The sequence below is a fragment of the Perca fluviatilis genome, chromosome 3 (genome assembly GCF_010015445.1).
Source record: "Perca fluviatilis chromosome 3, GENO_Pfluv_1.0, whole genome shotgun sequence".
Lineage (NCBI taxonomy): Eukaryota > Metazoa > Chordata > Actinopteri > Perciformes > Percidae > Perca > Perca fluviatilis.
The window spans coordinates 46,883,866-46,890,411 of NC_053114.1; positions in this window are offsets into that span (position 1 = coordinate 46,883,866).

Sequence of the window (6,546 nt, forward strand, 5' to 3'; positions counted from 1 at the left end):
TTCTCTCTTCGTTGGTACAATGATTAAAATGGCTGAATTTGTTAAAAGGGGTAAAATGGTAAATTGAAAGTGTTGTTGTTGTTACATGGGCCGCCATGTTGGAATTCCACAACCTGTTACCGTCACTGGCATGGTAAGCTACGTCACTGGCATGGTAAGCACGTCACTGGCATGGTAAGCTACGTCACTGGCATGGTAAGCTACCGTCACTGGCATGGTAAGCAGCGGGGAATGTAAACAGTCAGAGGCTTAACGGACATGGCTGAGGAAACGGCAACCAACAGGTCTAGGGGTCTTACTGTATTACCCCTGGCTGCAGTAATGAGTTGTATAGGGCTAAGGCAGCTGGGGTTATGATACATCTCCACAGGCTACCTTTGACAAGGAAGCCAGTCCTAAACTCTAGCTAGCTGCCTTAAAACTGGCCGTCGCCGACGCCCTTCGGATTTAGAGTCTGTAGCGACCATTTTTAGCGACAGACTGTTTAGAGAGCTGTACATTTGATACAACAGGGTCACTGGTGAGGGTTAAGTCCAACAGACTGAAACCTGAAGCCATACCCTCAAAGATCAACTTTTCAGGCTACAGTACAGGGCCGACCGATAGACCAGCGGCAAGTACCAACACCAGCGATGCTGGTCCCTCCCAGAGACAGGGCGCTGAAACCCCCCCCATCAGGCAGAGAAAAAAAAGGATGTTTAGCGGTTATCCAGCATGCTAGCTAGGATCTACTAGGCAATGTGTTGGATGTAACGTTGCTGTCACATACACAAAACACGTACATATTCACTTACACACACAAATAATAGCGTTCAACAAAACTGAGACTGACACACTTGGCGTTCATTAAAAAAGTGGGTCATAAAACCAAGTTAGATACCACACGCTCCAACCTAGGGAAAGGGCAGCAGCTAAACACGTTGAAAGACTTATGTCAAACTCCACAAGCTAGCACTCCGACCACAGACTGTATGAATAAATCCTGAACCGACGATATCACAGATCAATAATAATGCGTTACTAGCTGCTAACTAAACCACAGCAGGTCTGTAAACAGACTCCAATGTCCCTTTCTACTCACCCTGATGCTAGCTGGTGTCCACGCCTCCAGGGCACATCGTTGATGCAGAGGGAGTTCAACTGCAGAAAAAGCTGCTAGTTCCATATTAGGAGGTATCTGTGTAGTATCCTAGTTCCATAGTAAGAGGTATCTGTTAGTATCCTAGTTCCATAGTAAGAGGTATCTGTGTAGTATCCTAGTTCCATAGTAAGAGGTATTTGTGTAGTATCCTAGTTCCATAGTAAGAGGTATCTGTGTAGTATCCTAGTTCCATAGTAAGAGGTATTTGTGTAGTATCCTAGTTCCATAGTAAGAGGTATCTGTGCAGTATCCTAGTTCCTTAGTACGAGGTATCTGTGTAGTATCCTAGTTCCATAGTAAGAGGTATCTGTGTAGTATCCTAGTTCCATAGTAAGAGGTATCTGTGTAGTATCCTAGTTCCTTAGTACGAGGTATCTGTGTAGTATCCTAGTTCCATAGTAAGAGGTATCTGTGCAGTATCCTAGTTCCATAGTAAGAGGTATCCGTGTAGTATCCTAGTTCCATAGTAAGAGGTATCTGTGCAGTATCCTAGTTCCATAGTAAGAGGTATCTGTGTAGTATCCTAGTTCCATAGTAAGAGGTATCTGTGTAGTATCCTAGTTCCATAGTAAGAGGTATCTGTGCAGTATCCTAGTTCCATTGTAAGAGGTATCTGTGTAGTATCCTAGTTCCATAGTAAGAGGTATCTGTGCAGTATCCATTTGTGTAATATCCATCAACGACCACAAGGAAAAATCTGTCAACTCTACACTCAGCTTAACGTACGCAGAACTCGTGAATCTCCGTATCTATGGTCAACTGTGGTGACCTCGGTGACTCTCCCACGCGAGCCGAACTTTTTTTCTTTTTCAAACTTTATTTATTTTGGTTTTAACATTTTAGGGCACGCGGTAACTTAACAAGCGATCCCATTGGATGAATTCGTCCAATCACAGATGGATTCAGTTGCAGTGTCCATGCTCCGGCGAGCCACAAACAACACACCAGTCACTTCCCCACACGATCCTGTACTGCAGGGTGGAGCCTGAAACCATGGACTGGTCATCCCTCCATGTGGTGGTAGTCAGACACTGCAGGCCTGTCCCTCACAGGCTCAAATGCGAACCCTATGCTATTAAAATTACTCATTTTCATGTCCATGCTGCACTGTAACCTATATACCTTCGCAGGTCCTACCATGCCAGTGACGTCATCGAAATTGTCAGTGTTCTAATACTAACAAACGTAATTTTTTGTGTTGCTAAAAAGCATATATTGATTTTTTAATTAAAATTTAGTGTAATTCATTTTTATTTGTCATAACCAACACATTATCAATGCAGATTATTTCAGTTCACCTTTAATGAGTCATTTAAGAAACTCTAAAGTAACTATTCAGAGAGAAGCACAGCTTTCACCTCTAACACACACTTAATATGCATATAGTCAAAATACTACTACTGAGAAAAATATGTTTTGAATGTTAGGAGTGAACATTTGATCCCGGACAGGGTGCAGATGTTCCCTTATCATCTGGATTAGTATGTTGTATATATATATAATATTGTATATTATATTGTATATATATAGTATATACATATATATATATATATATATATATAGTATATATATATATAGTATATATTTTCTCTGTTTAGTATTTAAACTGTTTGCATTATAACAATCGTGACCTGTACACGTATCAATAAATAAAATAACGTGACTATTTACGAACTGGCGGAGACTGCGTTGTTTTATAAAAGTTCATTCATAGTTTTGATGCCTTCAGTGAGAATCTACAATTTAAATAGTCATGAAAATAAAGAAACACATTGAATGAGAACTTTTGGCCTGTACTGTGTATATATATATATATATATATATATAATATATATATATATATATATATATATATATATATATATATAATTCAATTCAATTTAATCTTATTCATAGTATCAAATTATAACAAGAGTTATCTCGCCACATCTTTACAGATAGAGTAGGTCTAGACCACACTCTATAATTTACAAAACCCCAAAACAATTCTAGTAATCGCCCAAGAGCGAAGCATCCAAGTGGCGGGCGGTGAGGAAAACCTCCCTTTTAGTGAGAAACCTGGAACAGACCCAGGCTCTTAGTAGGCGGTGTCTGACGGTGCCGGTTGGGTGTGATGAACAGTGGCGATAGTAGTCACAATAAAGATAATGTAACTGAGACTAAAGAATTTTAGTCGTAGTAGTTCATGCCATAGCAGGCGTATATATATGTTATGTATGCATATATAGTAAGAAAATTTATGATACATACTTTTCTCTGATTGGTATTTAAACTGCATTATAACAAGACAAATCACTGTTGCTGCTGTCGCTAACTGGTATCTGGGCCACTGTCTTGTTCTTGTCTGGACCACGGTGTGATGCTGAGGAAAGAACAGGCGCTCCTTGACTGAGATAACTGACGACATCGGCTCTTTATTACGACTATAGAGTTTTATCACATTCTACGTTGTATTATAAAAGCTGCTGTAGATGCTTATTCCGCAGTCATATTTTGTGCTTTGCTGTAAGTGCTTGAATTTGACTCTACTTGCAAGTAAACAAACTTTATTATAACTTCAGTGGTTCTGTCTATCCTTTGATAATGTAATTATTCTAACTACTTGGTCCTTCATAGCCTGGGAAAACCCTGACGAACTTGCGGCAAATTTTTAGATTTGCTCTGTAAGTCAGTGTGGCTAAGAGCCTATTCAAGCCCATTTCCAATTTCTCCAAATCGAGGCACCAATCACAACCTTTGAGGCGGGCTTTACACGCGTTGTCAATAGCGCAGCAACGGCAACCAGGCTAGGGTCCTTCGATGCCGGGTCCGCAAAATCCTTCCCCACCTTCCAGGCTTCGAGTCCTGAAACACTGTGCACGGGGAGTCATTTGGTGACTCCTTAAACTATGACCTCCGGCTTGAATTGCTGTTTTTACAGAGGCCAGTTCCTGCTGGAGAGACGAGAAGGTGACACGATCATCTTTGAACAGCAAACAGGACCACTGAAGAAACCTAGGTGAGATACATTTTGTTTCCTTGACCAGAGAGACTTATTTAGACAAAACGGTGATGATGACTCTGATCTCGCTGGGATAAATCACATATAGGTGAACATTATAGGCAACGATACAACTTACATTATTTATCTATGATAGGGTTTTACCTAGTGACAAGACCATCAGAGAAACGAAGCAAAAACAAGTGGTCTGTCTGGTAAAGGTAATAAAAATATCTAATGGTCGTATAACAACTAGATCAAAGCCTGTGTGAGGAGGCTGCAAAATAGTAACTCCATGCAGTATGTTAAAGAGAATGGGAGCTCGCTACTCCTAAGAGACAGGGTGAAAACCTGTAGGAATTTCAGTACCAACACTGATGATAGAGCAGTGGGTGTTTTTAAACAGTAATTTAGGAGGGAAGTTAAAGATAAAACTTACACAAAAAGTAAGATATACTTACAAGTTAAAGATAAATCTTATAAACAGTAAGAGATAAAATAATATAATTATTTTTCACAATAATAGACTTTGCACATTAAATGGGTAACAACTGTTGCATAAAACAGTCAGGAGAGTTGACAGGAGATGGGAAGTATATGTTGCAGAGAAGGGAAAGGAATGTTAAGTTTATGATAAAATGGGAGGAAAAGCATAACTTTAAGGGAAAATTAAATGTACAAGAATGTTCTCAATTAGTGGTAGAAATTGAAAAGTAATGCGCTAAAGACAAGAAAAGAGGGGTTATATGAAGCAAAACAGTGGTTGGGGGTAGCACATAGATGACAAGAAGGGAAAGATAAAATAAAACATCACGAAGACACTAGCACTTTGGCTACAACAGCCACCTGGCTAGCAGGTGGTTCAGATAACTGAACCCACAGTACCACCTGCTGGTTCTATATATACCACTACCACAGGAGACCATATCTATTACTCTAAGGGATGGGAAGCAGCTAATTAAAACAGGAAAACCAAGAGAAGGATTGACGTCTCCCTCCTCTCCCATTAAACCGTTTGGTAAATATCATATCCAAAATATCCGTCAGACATATCCTATTATCTACCATCAGACATATCCTATGAAGGACAGACAATTACCTCATTTCCAATGATAGCTGTACCGAACCCGAGAGCAGCAGAGGGAAAGCCTGATGTGATGCATGTGTTTCGGCCCTGGACAGTCAAAGATGTTCTAGAGGGTATCCCACACCCAAAAATGAAACTAGGGAACTGGGAAAATGGGGTTAGAGGGATGAACGAAAGCTACTGCTACAGAATGGAGATAGAGAGGGCAATTGGCCAAATCATGGGAGCCGATTGGTACATGATCAAAGGGGATTGGGATCCAAGGCACTGCATGAAAAGTGGGCACTCACTGTAGATTGTCGTGGAACTTCAGGTTTACGACTGTACACGGCAATTTACAGGCAACACTGAAACCATGAATTGTTGTAAATTGACATGGACCTTGCTTGGCAATTGTCGCCCCATGACCCCCCCTCCCACTAATTCTAGGGGAGGCTTTAACATGTAAATGAAAATGCTGTGAGCTATACAACTGCAAATCAGGGTAGCAGCAGGGGGATTATTACCCCAGGTGACATTTTTCTAAAAGGTATTAACTTCATTTTAAGAAAATCTCTGGTATAAATAGATCAGGCTCAGTATAGCCTAATTATTATTTTAATCAGGCTTTGTCACAAAGGTAAAATGTGCATTCTATGCAAACAACATCACAGTCTCCTAGAGCTCAACCACTGTGCATAGTGGCATGACTACAGTGACCTTTCTTTGGTCTTGCTCATCCAACATTGTCTGGTGGAATGGAGACAGAGGCACCACTGGACAGTTTTTTTAAGAGAAGTCTTTCTGCTGACACCAAAACACTGTGCTTCACATAAAGCATATAAGCTTTGTCATTGTGACAAAGTCCCAACCATTTATCTTCTTAAAATACTGGCAAATTCAGCACCATATTCACATGTCCATGGCATATGAAGCTGTTGGCTCTGCTGAAATGGCCTCATAATCTAGACTTCAATTGTCCTATTGTAATTAAGCTTTCCCAGTATTCCATTATAACTCACTGTAATTCACCTCCCCACCAGTGTGTGCGCTGTTCGCGCCCTGCTGGTTAATCTGCCCCTGTTTGTTTCTCACTCTGCCCCCCCCTTACCCCCGCCCTCACTGCTTTGATTTGAAAAATAGCGGAGGGAGATGAGTCCGAGAGTTGGAGCAAAAGCTTCCAAAGTATGGGAGTATTTCTGGCCAACTAGTAAAAGAGTTGTCTGTACACTCTGTCAAACTTCACTTGGAAACACACAGGAGTTGTTCAAGATGTATGGAGCGTTTTTTTTCTCCTCCATATCACCGTAAAGATGCGCCCCCAGAAAAGGTAAATACAATGTAAGTATATGATTATTA